General features: G+C 37.0%; 1 protein-coding gene across 2 annotated transcripts in view; it reads right to left on the reverse strand.

Annotated features, from left to right (window-relative positions):
* Positions 1-17,926, reverse strand: part of LOC123312423 — a 56,274-nt gene that overhangs the window by 17,223 nt on the left and 21,125 nt on the right. Inside the window, exon 1 of one of the 2 annotated variants that reach the window (XM_044896851.1) lies at positions 9,943-10,080. The exons of the other annotated variant lie outside the window; for it this stretch is intronic. The gene's annotated coding sequence lies outside the window, so the exon portion shown is untranslated. Of the gene's footprint in view, positions 1-9,942; positions 10,081-17,926 lie in introns of those variants that run through there. 2 annotated transcript variants of the gene reach the window in all.

Below are 17,926 nucleotides of genomic sequence, written 5' to 3' on the forward strand. Positions count from 1 at the left end.
GAGAACTGTTGGGAGAATTCCCGAGGAAGATCCGCTAAATGAAGGATCCACTGTTCTATTTCTGTGGAAGCCGGTAAACAAGCTTGGAGTTAACGTGGAAATGGTCCAAATAATGTTCAATCTGAAATCTCCAAAACCAAGAATTCTTTATTCGCTCACTCTGACCTATACGAAACTAGGCTACGCATAATCGCTCGGACATAAATTGTCAAGACTGCACGAGGTCGATTCTTCTTCAGTCTAACCTGTTGAAATCGATTCCGCTGTGTCGAATACATTAGGATTCTTATTGTTGACTTTTGGTGATTGAATCCGACAGAGGTCAGCTGGTTCGAATACATTAACAATTTCAATGAGGGATAGTGTTGTTTCCATATAGCCTTTTGAGGAACAGCAAGAGAGTGAAGATAGTGGAATTTTCGTCTGATGTTTACGACGCATTCGTGATAAAAGACGGGTATATACTCGAAGAATGGCTCATTTCTTATTCATCATGCAATTATTCGAATCAGAGTAATTGATGTCCTTACGTCAATGACCATTGGTCAATAATTGTCAGTGGAGCTTGTTGAAGATATATTTCAACTTGAGATAGTGCGACTGCTACGATTAAAAGACAGTGGTGTAACAATAGGTTTTGATTGCTAGCGATGCTGGAAATATTAGCAGTATATTTCAACTCGATGTAGTGCGACTATTGCTATTAAGAGACAGTCTGCCAGTTTCAGGAAAGTCCGTTAAAATTCAATACTACATCACAATGTTAATCCTCCTTTCTTCCCTTCAAAAATGACAGTTTAAAATTTTGATGGGGCATCAAATGGACTTTCCTGCAACTGGACGAGTGAGTTACAATAGATTTTGACAGCTAGCGATGCTGTACGAGGATATATTGAAAAATTCTTAGCCTACTGTAGAACCCAACCAAATTTCAATGTCAAAATATTTTATTACTCAATATATTCTCCTCTTAATTGGATCCATTTATTACAGCGGAACTGCAACGTCTCCAGACCTTTAAAAAAAACGTTTCTTCTTGCTCTGCAAACCAGACCTCCACAGCTTTTATTACTTCCTCGTTGGAAGAAAATTTACGACCTTCCAAACTTTTTTTCAGTTGAGGAAAGAGATGATAGTCGGATGGAGCCAAATCTGATGAATAAGGGGGTGTTCTAGTAATTCAAACCCTAAATCACGAATTTTATGAGATTTGTGTGCAGGGGCATTGTCCTGCAAAAACAAAACACCTTTGGATAGGTTTCCGCATCTTTTCTCTATTTTTTTCCCGTAGAGTGGTCAGTAATGTCGAATAGTAATCTCCGGTTATTGTTCTACCCTTATCCAAAAAATCAATCATGATTACTCCATGGCAATCCCAAAAAACTGAAGCAAGAACTTTTCCAACAGTTTTTTGGACACGAAACTTCTTAGGTCTTGGAGAACCAGAGTGTCGCCATTCCATCGATTGTTGCTTTGTTTCTGGATCGTAGAAATGTACCCAAGTCTCATCCATAGTAACAACTCGGTTTAAGAAGTCTACATTGTTTTCAAATGGAGCACAGATCGAACGCGATGCTTTTACCCTTGCACGCTTCTGGTCAACATTCAAACATTTGGGGATCCATTTTGCAGCAATTTTTCTCAAATCCAAATTGACGTGAACTATATGATGAACGCGTCCGTATGCAATATTCAGTGCTTCAGATATCCCTTTTTGCCCAATTCGACGGTCTGATAAAATCATGTCATGAACTGCATCGATATTTTCGGGGACTGACACGAAAACTGGCCTTCCCGATCGGTCATCAATGGAAAATTTACCTCTTTTGAAGCTTGCAGTCCAATTTTTCACGGTCGCATACGAAGGACATTGATCACCAAGGGTATTAAGCATATCTTCGAAAATCTGCTCACCTCTTAACCCTTTTAAATACAGGTACCTGATGATGGCTCGATACTCCAATTTTTCGATTTTCACAATTTCGGTGGACATCTCCTTTCTTTTAATTTATTGCTTAACTCTGGTTTACTTTTTTGACCTCAAACTTCAAACTGACACTTCTAAAGAGTTATTGTTCGTAGCTATGGTAACGCAATATTTTTCTTTATGCATGGAACTGGTCTAGGCTAACTAGATATCAATACATCCTCGTAAGTTTAAACTGAAAATGGCCCAACTACTACCACAGCCGTCTTTATAGACGGCTGTGCTACCACAAGTGGTTTATAGAAAGAAATGAAAAGAAAAATGGGATATACCACTGCTCTCTTTAATTTTTTTCAGTTGACTTTCGTATTTTGAATTATAAATCACGCGTGTATGAAATTCAACAACTTTCTCGTAAAGGGCAAACTTGTCGTTGCTTGAACGCAAGAACATCGAGGGATAACAAGCTTATTCACTCATTACTTCGAAACTTTCCAGGCGTTCATCTCAAATTGAGATATCGAAATGAAGCCTGATTGTCCGAAATGTGCGCCAATGACCCCAGTGCGGTCCAAATACATATTTCATCTGGTCGAGCGTGTCATGAGGTTCTGCGTTAATGGGTCTTAGGCAGTTGCTCGGGTTCTCCTTTTGGCGACCTCTGCGATTAGACGATAGCTAAAAATGTTACACCGTAGGCGTGTAAGAATCTTCGACGATGTATGCGCTGTGTTTGAGTTTTAAACAAGAGAACAGAGAGATGAGTTTGCAACTTCGCTATTGCACAATTAAATACTGGCAGTAAAAACGACGGACGTAACTCAGAAGGTCTGGTACGGGGTCTTTCCATTTCTGTGAATTCTGCAGTTGTTGTTCTTGTTTCCGCAGCTCGATTTGTTTTCGCGTTCATATTACGGATTTATTGTCTATCGATGCTCGGTGTCGGGTTTTACAAGCGATTCGAACAGGGACGGATTTCGAATTGATTACAGGAAGATTATTCGAATTGTAACACTAAGAAAAAGTTCAATTCCTAAAATAGGACAAGTGATTAGAATTCTTCAGAAAAATAACAGAATACACTTCCTGAAGGATGGATGGGTCATAAAACATGAGAGCTGGTTGATGTTGATGAAATACAAACATACACTGCGCAAAAAATTAACGCACATTATGGAAATCTCAAATTTATTCTACAACTGAAGGTGTTCTCAATGATAATTATTTTTATCAGAATTATGCATGCATATGTTATCCACTTTCAACGGTTTTCTTCAATACATATGTTTTTTCCCAGCAGGAATAAAAAAAGATGATTTTATCAGATTTTGAATGTATTGGCTCCATTCTAAAGTCAGTTGTTCTCGATCAATTCTAGTGATCAATAGTTTTTCTTTCGTTTGATTTTCTATACCCGATCGCTATGGAACGCGAAACACGCAATTTGACCCAAGAGGAATGTGCCCAAGCGATAGTTTTGCGAGAAAAAGGGTGCACATACACAAGAATTGCAGAAAGCTTTGGAGTTTCCCATACAAGTGTGTCCAGAATGTTGCAGCGATTCAGAGAGACAGGTATGAATGTCCGAAGACCAGGACAGGGTAGACCACGGGTAACAACTGCCATTCAAGAACGTTACTTGAGAGTTTCTTCGTTGAGACAACGGTTTGCAAACGCTCGCCTCCTTCAAATTCAGCTTGAGCAAACTCATGAGGTGCAAATTAGCACTCAGACAATAAGAAATCGCCTCAGAGAATATGATTTAAGGCCTCGTGTCGCGGCAAAAGGCCCAGCTCTTACCCCAGCCCATCGAAGGGCACGTTTGGATTTTGCGAGAGAGCAAATCCATTGGGAAGAGACCGATTGGTAAAGAGTTCTCTTCACAGATGAGTCTAGATTCTGCCTCTACCATTGTGATCGACGTTCCCTTGTATACAGACGTCCACATGAAAGATATGCTCAGTGCAATTTCCTGAATACTACTGGTTTCGGGGGAGGATCGATTATGGTATGGGGTGGAATATCTTTGACTGCTCGCACAGACCTAGTGGTCGTTGATAATGGAGCTATGAATGCTGATAAGTATATAAGGAACATTCTTGAAGAGCATGTAGTGCCATTTGCCCCATACATTGGTGAAAATTTCATTTTTATGGACGATAATGCCAGACCCCATCGTGCGCGCATCGTTCAACCTTGAAGAGGTTGAAGTCTCTCGAATGGAATGGCCAGCAAGAAGTCCAGATCTCAATCCGATTGAGCAGGTTTGGGACAACCTCAATAGAAGGCTGAGAAGTTCAAGAAAATCATCCAGCTGCTCTTAATGACTTAGGAATCCAACTCGGAGAAATCTGGGAAGGATTAGATCAGAACATTTTAAGATCACTCATTTTGATTATGAACCGTCGTTGCCGAGCTGTAATTAACGTAAGGGGTGGAAATACCAAGTATTAAATCACTTATCAGCATTTCAGTATTTTGAAAATTGTTCATTTCTCTTCTTTCACATAAGATTCGGTGAAATCCTGAATTTTTCTTCCAATTAATGTGTCTTGTTTCGTTCAAAACCTTCCCGAGAGAACATAAAAATAAGTTATAAAGTCAATGTGGAGTTAACTTTCATTAAAATTGAGATTTTCAGAATGTGCGTTAATTTTTTTGCGCAGAGTATATTCCATCCCCTCATCCACATATTTCTTAGGTACTGATTCAGAAGAATACCACACAAATGACACTTTCTCCACGTCTTTACGTACCTATCCTTCTATAGCTATCACATCCCCAAAAAAAATTCGGATTTATCAGAGAACACCACCTATGCTACTGGCTGAACTTCAAACAGTGCTACTTTGAAACTTATTTCTTATTTGAAGGGGGAAATAACATTATTTTTCGATATTTGAAAGAATATTTCTTTCTCTAAAAGAGCAACTCCTCTAGTAATAAATCTCCAAATTTCATAGAGCTCGGTGAAACCGTTCGTCCTTGACGAATTTTAAACTGACCCCATCTTTTTGGGAATTTTTCGAAGTTCAACTTTCGACACGCGTATCTCTCAGAAAGGTAACTCAAGAACTAAATGTGACACATATTCTAAAAGAGCAACTCTTCTAGTAATAAATCTCCAAATTTAATTGAGATTGTTGCAGTGGCGTTTCCAGGAGTGATGTAATTCTAATTTTGACATTCTGTAAGGTGTTTGTTGATATAAAATCAGCCCCCCTTCTAGAACCGCCCTTGACAGTAACAACTGCGATTGCACGTGTTTCGTTATTACAATTTTAAAGAGACAATTACACATCCAGCGTACAACGTATAGTGATAACACTGTAAGCACTGTTTAGCCATTAGACTAGCAATAAAAGTTATAATATCAATAACTGTAGTATTTTTTTGATACGATGGATACTCTGTTATTTAATATCCATGATATTCTGCAAATCACCCTTAACCCATAATTCCTTTGAATAAAAATAATACAGAAATTTTCTACCTACTTCTGTGTTCCTCACAATCAAATTTGTACTAAGGGTAACGCTTCAAGAACGAGATTAAATTTTAAGAAAAGCTGGGTAAGTTACAGACGTCAAATTATTTTTGATATACCCACATTGAAAGTAAGTTAAACATGGAATAATAATTCCGAGCACAAGATCATTTCGAATGACCCATTTTCAACCCCTTTCCCCAGATTGACACATGCAAGAATTAAAATCCGCACCTTGAAATACACGAATACAAAACTGCCAATAATCCCAGTGTTCTCGTAATCTTTTTCACATGACAGCAGGTTTCTCTGATGGATGTTAACCATCCCATAATCCCATTCGTTCAAAGCACGTGTCTTCGAACAAAAGACTGATGATCACGTCCGATCTCATGCCATGGAGAAATTTCACGTGCGTTCAGATTTCCAATCAAAATTGGTGCTACATCCACGTTTTCCACAATTTGATCGTTCTAGGAAAAAACATGCGACGAATGGCAAGTGAAAATTTGTATACTTAGTCAGTATACTGTATTTACATCTGTAAACTTCGATCATCTATGCTTCGACGGAGAAGCATAGAACGGTGGACAACTAAAGAGATCTTTCAATTGAGGTAAAGGAAGGAAACCCATGATTCTGAAGCTCAATTTATTGCTGACTAGGATATTTCATGTTGAAGGGTTTATTGGTAGGTTAGCAAAAATAAAGATTTTCATAATAAAATTGCACCTATCGGTGAATCACTTATGTTTCGGATATAAGTTTAAAGAATCTTGAAGAATCAAGTGTCTATGACTCTTGAAGGTGAGTAGAATGTTTGATACGTTCCTTCTGTGTAGGAAATTGAAATTTCGATAGATTTCCCTCAAAAAATCAGGTTTGCGATGACATTTTCCTGATGGCTGAACAAACAAACATTGAAAGAAGGTCATACAGCATGTCAACTTTATTTTGATAACAAATTCATGCTGATCGTTCAGGGAGAGAAAATAACCTCTTCAGCCATCCTGCTTATATCTGAAAAGCATGGTGAGGCCTCATAACGGATTCTGGAGCAGAAATGCTCGTGGTCTCTAAGGCAGGTTTGTTAAAATTTTGATTTCTTGATCAAAGATAAGAAGGTCATTCGGTTTGTAAGGGGAAATCATTGAAACTCTTCCATTCCCGAATATATTGAAGAAGTAGTATGTGAGAATCATCAAATGGACATAATTTGACGCAATAATGATATTAAGAATGCTCAGAACCGGATTATTGATTTGAAATGGATCTTAAGATCAAGAATTGTGAAACGGAGCATCAAATGATCAAGTATCATGATGCTTAACCAATAAATTTTCTGCTACATATTTTTTCTATTGCAGACAGTCACTGACCCAAACTTACGAGTAATTCTGTGTCCTTTATAGGATGGTGTTCGATTTATATTGAAGATGGGTTGCATTCTACCGGATCCTCGAGATCTTTTGTTCAGTTTTATCAGTTCTATATTTACCTATAGACTAACAGGAACAGACGCAAAGATTTCAGGCCACAGCCAGCTCAATAGATTCCAAACTCCAAGAGTGAAATCACGAATAACTCGAAACCCCACATAATACAGAAGAGCAAGATTCTGAAATCCTGACCCATTGTCCGAAAGACGTTGTTTGCGTAGACCAAATTCTTCATTCTTCCACCTCGTGTGAAACGTAACAGCTGTTTTGTAATTCCGCAAAACAAACAGTCGATGTAATGTGATGTTCTTATCTAATGAACGAATAGGAACGGAATTAAAATTGGCATCGATTCAAATAGATACATTTTATCGTCCGCAACTGTTCGAGACTCGTCAATTCTTCGACGACCTTGCACGAAAAACGGAAAAATTCTTCTGCCACTCAGTTGCGTAAAACTTCGGAGACATATTGACATTCTGCTGTGGCAATTCAGTTCATTTCGTTCTTTTATATACAATTATTGAAACAGAAGTAATAAAATTAGATCCGATAGTTCAAAGTTCAAATTCAGATTGTGAAAGGATTTTCAGTGAGAGTGTTATCTTGGTGGTTCGTTATAAGCGAGAGGGTTGATTGAATCAAATCTAGTAGCTTTCATTTAGTTTCCTTTAGAGGCACTTGTGCTGCCTCGTGATGTACGATTTTAGGGTTCTTATCTTCCATTTGTCAGAGTTTCGCATTCTACGATAACATGGAAGAAGTTTCTCTCTCCTTGTATAACGTGAACAGTGCTTCAGCTCCAAGGATTCCTCCGAAAAAATCTGTTCTGTATGAATCAGTCTTTAATAATTCAATATTGCTGACTGATTTATATACGGGGTGGCAATACATGAATAATCTGATAATCTCACAGAATACAGATCTTTTGTGGCTCATTTTAACTTTGAAGAGCGCAAATCAGCTGATTTCCCAATTATTCCGATTACAATCTCGACAGATATGATGGATTGAGACATTGAGATATGGAATCTTGAGATGTTTCGAACACCTTTATCGGGAAAAAAATGAGATTTTAAAGTTCGAATGTTTGCTCGGTAATCACCTGCAGAAAATGAATTACATTCAAGATCTGATTCTGTATCTATTGGTTCTATCTGCAAGTCAGGTTGTTTTTCTCAAAATTTGGAATGTTTCCGGAAAGATATGTAGCAAGGTACTCAGGGTCAGACATTCTGAACTATTGAATGTTTGAAAAATGTGTTTTGGGAATTCGCAATCAGAAAAGAATAACTAGATTGTTTGCAAACAGAAACAGAAAAACATCTTTAGGCTGGAAAATGTTGAATTTTTTGACTTCCAATCAAGCCTGATAAAGCAGAGGGAAAACTACAATAAAATGGATTGCCAACTCTGTATCGGAAATGCTCAATATATGACTAAAATTTTCATGGATAAATTTATATTTTTTTCCTTTCCTCAAGTCTGCTACGCACACTGAAAAGTCCGCAAGGAATTTTCCTTGAAGAACATTTGTACTTCATTCCATGAATATTCGCTACGCCACTGAAATCCACAACAACAATAATATGATGACTAAGTATATTTTTGTTCTATCTCATATAAAAAGTAGGTACCATTTGTATCAAATTCGAAACAAAATTGATAACGGAATTTTAAAATTCGAACTAATCAATGAACTGGGATTAATGAACGATTTAGGATATTTAATCAAACACCAGACGAATTCAGAATAGTAAATTCTTTTTGGATTCTATCGAAAATCTTCATACATAAGAAGTTGTTAATGAGGGATCTACTCGATGATATTAACCCTCTGCTTGTCTGGAATGTTTGTTATGAAACAACTTTTTCGAACTAGGAAGGTTCATAAATAGATGTCCTCATACTTTGTTATAGGATTCCTTAGCCAAAAAGAAGGATAGTTTGTTATAGGTATAATTTTTTCTAGAATTCTCATCACCTGATAGATATCCTTCGAAGGATAGAACAAGTGACATTTTTGATTTTTTTTTCACGAACTTATAAAAGCATCTGATTTCAAACCCCCTACTGTACTTATGAGGGGTTGAAATTTCCAACCTCTTGCAGTATTTGCTTCAGAACTTCCCGATGGAAAGATATATTGGAGTTATATTAGAACCAGTGCACACCTCATTTAATTTCGAATTTTTCAGTTGTCTCATTTTTGTCCCAAAAGCGATAATTCCCGAGTAGGTTAATCAAGCTGAGCAAAATCTAACTCAATTCAAAAGTTGCATAAATTGTTAGTGTTAACTATGTGAGTATGCAACACACGTTAATATCTTTTTCTTCACTTTCCTTGGAATAGATGACGAATATGGAATTGACTGGAAATTAAGCTGTCAAGTTTTTATAGAAGAAAATATGTTGGACATTTTTACATCGGATTATCAGTTCAAAACCACTGATCGAGCAATTTATTTTCACTTTTCACCATGCACTTAATAGTTTCAAGACTTGAATATATGTATTTGGAAACCGTGCTCTGGAGTTGACATATTTTGTAGAACGTAATACGAGATCCAAATCGTTTGACCTTGTCCAGCTGGATTTTTACGTATTGTTCCACAACTTCCAATCAGTCTATTTAACCCAAATCCCGGTTGAAAGGCAGTATATTTTGTGCCAAATTTCGATTATTTATGTCTGAAAACGAAAACTGAGTGGTCACAATCATCTTCCCAAGGTTAATTGGAAATAATAAACCAAACAACCTCATATCCGACCGGGCAGCGGCCACGTTGACAGTGAAAAGCGATAGGGGGTGTTTTTTCCGGGAAACACATTCAAACGTGTATAATTCCCGCTTCCCTCCCTCGCTCCAGACCGTATCGCTATCCAATTACCGGGAACACCACCGCGTTGACATGCTCAGACGGTCTCGCCTCGAAATTCAAAGTCAACGCACCACAAAACCTAAACAAATTTATCTTTCTCCGCGGCGAGCGAGATAAGTCTGGGAAAATTAAGAAACGAAGAGACGTTTCGCTCGACCGTGTAGGATATTACGTAAATGGGACAAGTGGTGTCGATGGGAGTCATACCTCTTTTAGGAAGAGCTCGTAGGCGCTGGCAAGCGATCGTCTCTCACGCCTTTGGCACCGCTCTGCCGATCCCGGATGGCGTATCACAGAACAGCACGGCACTCACATGTAACACTGCTGCACCGAGGAGATGTTGGTGCTTTGGAGTTCCCAGGAATACTGCAGAGGTGGCAGCCGGGCCAGAAGCGCGACCACGCTTTGGATCTGTTTGTTCCATCTTCGACTGCGTCGGCCGAGGAGGGAAGAGTGAAGGACCCTCCGACCTACAGCCGCACCCCTCGGCCACACACTCTCTCTTCGCGGAAAAGAAAAATCGATCGTACAGAAGTGGATGGTGAGGGCTGTAAGCCTCCCCTTCGGCTTGAACTTTGGGGAGTTCTTGCGGAGGCAGCGGCGTCAGCGCGGTGATATCTCACCTGGGGATTTGTCGCTGCTGCGTTACTTCGCGAGGCGACGTTTCTAGCCATCCTTGAGGCGCGTTCTTGTGGGGATGTCGCTTATCTAGACGTGCTTCGCTGGCAAGTTTCGCGTCATATCAATCACATACCACAGCGTAGATTGTAGAAGAACCACGGTATTATTTGACTTTGATTCCCGAGTTATAAGTCGGTGTTTTGGCTATTCGAGGATACATATATTTAAAAATTCTTAGCCTAGTATAGAACCAAACAAAATTTCAATGTCAAAATATTTTATTACCCAACATATTCTCCTCTGAAATGGTTACATTCATTACAGCGAACCTGCAACGTCTCTAGATCCTTCAAAAAAAAAATGTTTCTTCTTGCTCTGCAAACCAGACCTTCTTCTCGTTGGAAGAAAATTTACGACCTTTTAAACTTTTTTTCAGTTGAGAAAAGAGATGATAGTCGGGTGGAGCCAAATCTGACGAATAAGGGGGGTGTTCTAGTGATTCAAACCCTAAATCACGAATTTTTTACATGGCAACATGAGATTTGTGTGCCGGAGTATTGTCCTGCAAAAACAAAACACTTTTGGATTGCTTTCCGCGTCTTTTCTCTTTGTTTTTTCCCGTAGAGTGGTCAGTAATGTCGAATAGTAATCTCCGGTTATTGTTCTACCCTTATCTAAAAAATCAATCATGATTACTCCATGGCAATCCCAACAAACTGAAACAAGAACTTTTCCAGCAGATTTTTGGACACGAAACTTCTTAGGTCTTGGAGAACCAGTGTCGCCATTCCATCGATTTTTGCTTTGTTTCTGGATCGTAGAAATGTACCCAAGTCACATTCATAGCAACAATTCGGTTTAGGAAGTCTACATCGTTTTCAAATCGAGCACAGTTCGAACGCGATGCTTCTACCCTTGTACGCTCTTGGTCAACATTCAAACATTTGGGGATCCATTTTGCAGCAATTTTTCTCATGTCCAAATTGACGTGAACTATATGATGAACGCATTCGTATGAAATATTCAGTGCTTCAGATATCCGTTTTAGCCCAATTCGACGTCTGATGAACTCATGTCATGAACTGCATCGATATTTTCGGGGACTGACACAGAAACTGGCCTTTCCGATCGGTCATCATCTTCAATAGAAAATTTACCTCTTTTTAAGCTTGCAGTCCAATTTTTCACGGTCGCATACGAAGGACGTTGATCACCGAGGGTATTAAGCATATCTCTTAACCCTTTTAAATACAGGTCCTACTTGATGATGGCTCGATACTCCAATTTTTCGATTTTCACAATTTCGGTGGACATCTTCTTTCTTTTAATTTATTGCGTAACTCTGGTTTGCTTTTTACACCTCAAACTTCACACTGACACTTCTAAAGAGTTATTGTTCGTTGCTATGGTAACGCAATATTTTTTTTATGCATGGAACTGGTCTAGGCTAACTAGATATGTGGTCACGTCAGCCCTAAATCTACGATTTTTTTGAACCGTTGCAGAAACTTAGCCACCCCTATTTTATGTTATCAGGACATTTACAATTTTTAGGTTTTTGAATTTTTTTTCCTGATCTTGCTATAGCTTTTTCAGGCTGTGGTTGATATTTGAGGAGGCCATAAATTTGTAAATTTTTTGAGTAAATTTTGGTCAACAAACACTAAAAATTAATTTTCATCTGAAACTGTTGAACTTATAAAAAATGAGTCTGATATAAGTGAGTAAACATTTAGATTTCCCATATTTAAAATATTGATGAAGATAAAACTTTTGAAACCGTCTCAAAATTCTTGCACTTCCTTAACTTTTGTATAGCTTCGTTAAGAAGATATTTCTGTCATGATCCAGGTTGATTTTTGCCGAGTATATCTGGTTAAAATTGCGTATATTCAGTACCTAACCAGAAAAAATAATGTGCAAGCCATGGTTACCTCATATTCTTTCCAAGAAATGTTAAGTGCATCTCGGAAAAGACAAATCATTCTATGAAGTCGAATGGAGACGATGTTTAGGCTGTAACTAACTTAACTTTCCTTGGAACAAAAAGTCCGAAAATTATTTAGAGCTTGTTGAGTGCATGCTATTCAGAATGCCAGAGGTGGAATACAAAAATTCCTGATGATTCACAACTTACACTCGCATTCTGAGCTAAGAAAATCTAGACAATTTAAATGAAGAACAAGTTGAAAAAACCATCAAGATATACAGACAATGAAAGAAGATTGGAACTCTGATATGATGACCGTCTACCATTGGGGTTTGGAACGAAAAGTCTTTCAGTCAAGGAAATCATGTAAAAGATCATTAATAGTGTTGAATGAAAATTTAACCTATTGGTTGAAACGTTTCACGTTCTTTCACTATGATATACAATGTAGCCACATAAAACTTCTTCTAACTTCTTCTGCGAATTGATGGATACAGGGCTATTTGCTTAATCTGTGTGACCATACTTTTAAGAATCTTAAGTGGAAAAGAATGACGAGTGATATTTATTTTCGCAAGTATTCATGTTGTTTTCATGAAAATGCTACAATTTTATCTATTCTGACAAGAAATTCAATTCATTGCAATTTTGTTCATCGGTTTGACCAGCTTGGAGAATGATTTGTTACACATTACAAGTCATTAAATGAAATTTCGAAAAAAAGTTACCAGGACAAAATTTCATGTGCATGGATGTTCGGTATCAAATTATTAATTATCTATTAACACGAAGAAGCAATATCAACTTTTTAATTAACTCATTCTTCTTCGACTCCCATAAAAACCAAATGGTCTTTTATAATGTGGTATTCTCGAATCTTAACGATATTAATCGCTAAATAAAAATTATATACTTCTTATTAACTTCTTGGAGAGTACCTACTTGAAACAATAACAATATTGTAGTTAATGTAAATAGTTGGAATTTATGTTTTTCACTTTGATGAATTCATTTCCTCCCATGAAGGACAAAGTTCTTTACAGCCACAATAAAATTTAAGAACGAAAATGATTGACTAGAAATAAAACCTACATTATGCTACTATACGTATTGTAGAACGTATTTTTGACTCTGATCATCATACAGGGATTGGTATATTACTTTGATTCGATGAGATGGACAAGGAATCAAAATCTATTTCTTTATGGAATATTGATTCATGATATCACTTGTGAGGAAACATTTCAGATAAAAACCTCGTAGGAACAAATTATATATTTCTGTGGTCAGGTATCAAAAGATGTTACCCTGATCATGACGGTAGAAAAGTCATTGGTGATTATTTTTTTTAAGCCATTTCAGCTGTAGAACGAATTTCATCTTCAAAAACAATCGGATTTTCTCATAGATACTGCACTTGCGTCATTTGAATTCTCTGAGAAGACAAGGAATATTCCTGATACAAGGGATAATAAATCTCCCCCTTAGGGATGGCTTAACGAATATCCAACGTCGACTTTTCTCAATTTTCTCATGAGAGATGACTCAATATCTCGTTGATCCCTCGTGTATTCTTCGAGACCTGTTCTAGCGCCCACTTCTCTAATCTCTTTGACCTCTAATATACCTCCTCTTTTCGGTGCAGTCGCTCGCCACAGTAGCTGATGAGAGAAGATAGAATACCATAATTAGATCTGACTAATTGGGACGAAATTAATCATCCTTGGGAGATCCATGTTGCGAAATTAACCGTTCTGATGTGATGACTGTGGAAAATAGTAGCTACTATACGAAACGAAGAATAAAAAGATCTTCACTACATGTTTTTCTAGTTATTCAACACTCTTTATTCTTTCATATATTCTATCAATAGAAGCAAAGTATTAAATTCAAATATTTGGTTGGGAAATGAGTGTAATTTTCTTCCAATGATCTGGAGCAGCTTGCTTAAAAATCAGGCCAGACTATACAGAAGCATTATTCAGGATTACATAACAAAAAATAAAAAGAACTTGCAGAACCAAGAGAAAAGGCTGCCACAAGGTGACTATTTTCTCGATTCGTTGCAAAGGTCTGTAATTTGTAAAATACGCGACTTAATTTTTTTCTTATATTTTTTAATAACCTTGATACTTGTCGAGATCTGGGACACCCTGTATAATTATATTGGAACCACAACACGTGTACTGCTATAACAATAGCATAATTTAGTTTATCGTTCTTCCCTAAGATGCTCAGTCAATACAGTTTAGTGCTGAAAAGTGAAAAGCACGTAATTGCATCCGGTAAAAGTATAATATCGAAGGACCTGCAAAATCTCCTAAGATTATCCTCATCGTGAGCGACTTGCCAGTCTTCTTTCTATTCGTTAAAATAGAACAAGAGTGTACGAAGCCCCAGTTTGTGTCATCTTCTTTCATGGTATCGATTGAGGTGCTTGTTCGAATCCATAAAAGTCCAAGGATGAGGGGAAGTTTGCCTGCCATCCAGTTCTGTCGTCCAATTGATCGATTGCTTGTTTGCTCGCCCTGGTTCTTGTTCTCTTTCCCATCTCCTGGTCGTTGAAGTGGAGAAAGAAGAGTGCCTTTGATGGTTTGCAACGTTGCTTTCCGAAAGGATGAGGAAATGGGTCAGTTTGTTCGTTTGTGGATGTTTGATGGTTCGATTTTGTTGGAAGAAGTTCATATCTATAGACCGATGCCATAAGCGAATTTGATGATTGAATATCCAATATTAGGAGGCTATTTTGAAAAGGAGTATTAATAACAATCACCACTTTTGTAAATTTCCTTAAAAGTCCATTAATGTCTTCGAATTACTGGCGATCTCATAATATTCGTGTTTGGCCAAATTATGTTTTCAAAACATAAGGTAAAATGAACGAAGGATTAGGCAAATTGCACACTTATATTCTGGGGAAAATTCCAAATGGTAACTAGCGTTTCATCGAATAAAAACTGGTATCAGTATGATAATTTCATAGAAAAAACCAACAGTTACAACCATAATTGAAATTCAGGAATTTATTTCCATTGGAGTCCAACTCTTATCTGGAGAGGAAAAATTTGCCTTATCAGCTGGTGAAATAGCGAAATTTTTTTCGCAGTGAACCATGATGCCTTCGGAGTATTCATTGCGGGACTTGTATTTCGAAAATCGAAACAATGCACAACCGAACAACTAAAAAATTATTGAGAGTTCCTGAAATTCTCATTATTTGCATTTTAGGAATCTTGACTGCAAAATACTCTTTTTCTTCTTCAATGTATTTCAATTCGTGTTTGTGTGAGTTGCTATAAAGCTCAATTGGGATATTTTGCTCTGAATGGTTTATCATAGTACGATAACCTTCGCCTTTTACCTGTACTGCATTACCGGTCTCTTCTTCGATTAGAAGATGTTCTATAGGTCATCGATATGTCATGGCATGATCAATGACATCCAAATAGAAGCTTCATAATGTTATAAATATTGCGATCTAATTAAAACACTCATCGTTAGTCTGATGCTGACCAGGTATTCCAGTTCTTCTGACCAGCATTGACAAATTTTTATCTCGCGTCCAAATTTATGCACCCTCCGATGGAGCCCTTCAAATGCCCGTTATCCTATTCTTCCATTTCAACGTTCCCGAATGGAAGTCAAGAAATATGGGTCCCTGTAAACAGTGAATAAGCAGATTATTTCCCTTCGTTTTGAAACGTCTCCTAGAAGATGTTTATCTGAACGACGAAGAACGTATTGACACTGCCATCGAAGAACAGAAAAATGAAGAGATAAGCACGATATCTTAAGATATACGTATACACATACATCGTATCGAGGACGACAAACAAGTGCTTATATGTGGTTTGTTGATTGAATTGATCTATCTGTTCTTATTTGGTGTTCCATTTCTGGCGGAGTGATGATAATGATTACAAGGATTTTTCTATTTTTTTCCTTTGTGGGTGCTAATCAGCTGAAGAATGTCAGAATGGAATTCTTTCAGTTGGATTATTCAATATAGTCTCATAATGATAATTTAACTTGGGGTATGATGGTGATACAAGAATCACAATAAACTAGAATAAAACGAATGTGCGAAGAAATCCGAGTTGCACACATTATTAATAAGGATGATGTCTTATTTTCTTTGTCCCAATACACCTTGCAGGTTATCTTATCGATATCTCATGTGATCTCTTGTCTCTGATGATGCTGGCTCAAAGTTCGCTTGTATTGTAGGAATGTTTTTGACTACGTGACTGAATATACTCTTCGATGAGACAAAAATATTTTTAATCTTGTTCCAACACATTTCGTTGGAGTTTGAACATGAAAACTTTTTTTTAATTCCCTTCAGATTGTTTTTAATCGCTGTGGTTTGAATTGGAGAGCTTGGAGGCCATGGAAATGATTATAGCTAAAGCATCATGTTCGCAAAGGTTTGACATCGCCCAGTTAAGAACAAAAAATGAAGAAGGTTCAAGTAATTTTTGGAAATTGTTGACCAGATATTAAGATTGATCAGAAAGGAAAAGGAACCCTTTTTGTTGACCAACCTTTCTGACAGACATTCAGCCAATTATTTTTTTTAAGGTTTCTACTGAGATTGAAGACAATTACTAATTTCTTGTTCACGATCAGTATCATATAAGAAGTGTCTTATGTTGAAATATGTACTTTACAGAACTTCAAAAGGAGATCAAATGTTTTTTGCTTGAAAAATTGTTTCTTAGGAAGACTTAGAATGTTTCTATTACTACTTAATTGAAGTAGAATCGTAAGAATGAAGGGAAATGAAGGTTTTAGCTTTTTAGTTATAACTGAAGGAGGTAAGACTTTTACTTATTCCATATATGTTCTTTTACGCCAATACATCGGCTAGTCCTGTAGGAACAATCTTATCCAAGGAAATATCTAATATCATATACAATATTATCGACCCGAATCTAGTTTATAAATATAAATAAGGTCGTATTGAGAATTGATAAGCAGATTTGGCTTTCTCACGCGAACACAATAGATCGGTATTTATTGTATTCATTTTTTCGAAATTTTGAGTGTTTGCATTATTTCTTGTCGTAGGTATATCAAAAGATATGCTATGTTACTTTCTACAGTGACTTCGAAGAAATTCAAAATTGAGTTTCGATGATATAATCATTTTTGAAGAACCTTCATCTATTGATACCATAATGACGAATTTCTAATTAGTCAACCTGAAGATTCACTGAATCTAAATAATTCTGATTCGAAAAGGAACAATTTATGGACCGTTTAAAGATATTCATATGAAGATTGAACATAATCAGATTGTTTACATGAAGAAATACTGATATTCTGGTCGAATGATCATGAAATGAATCATGTTGAAGTTCTGAATAGCCTCTATTCTTATTTTTCACCTAAGTTCTTGAACACTCCCTTCGATGTGTCATCTTAATTAGTATCACATCATTTAGCCTGTAAACATGCGGTTTCTTTGTTCGATTTTACACGTTTCTCCCCATATTTTGAGTTATTTGATAATCATAAGACATTTTCGATGTGCTCGTGCTATAGGAAATAGATATTGGAGATGATATTATCGAGGAAGGATGCTTATTATGTGCACTGCCACAAGCAACGTGTTGATGGCTTTCTTGAAATTATCTC

Source organism: Coccinella septempunctata, chromosome 4 (genome assembly GCF_907165205.1).
Source record: "Coccinella septempunctata chromosome 4, icCocSept1.1, whole genome shotgun sequence".
In the NCBI taxonomy this organism is placed as follows: Eukaryota; Metazoa; Arthropoda; class Insecta; order Coleoptera; family Coccinellidae; genus Coccinella; species Coccinella septempunctata.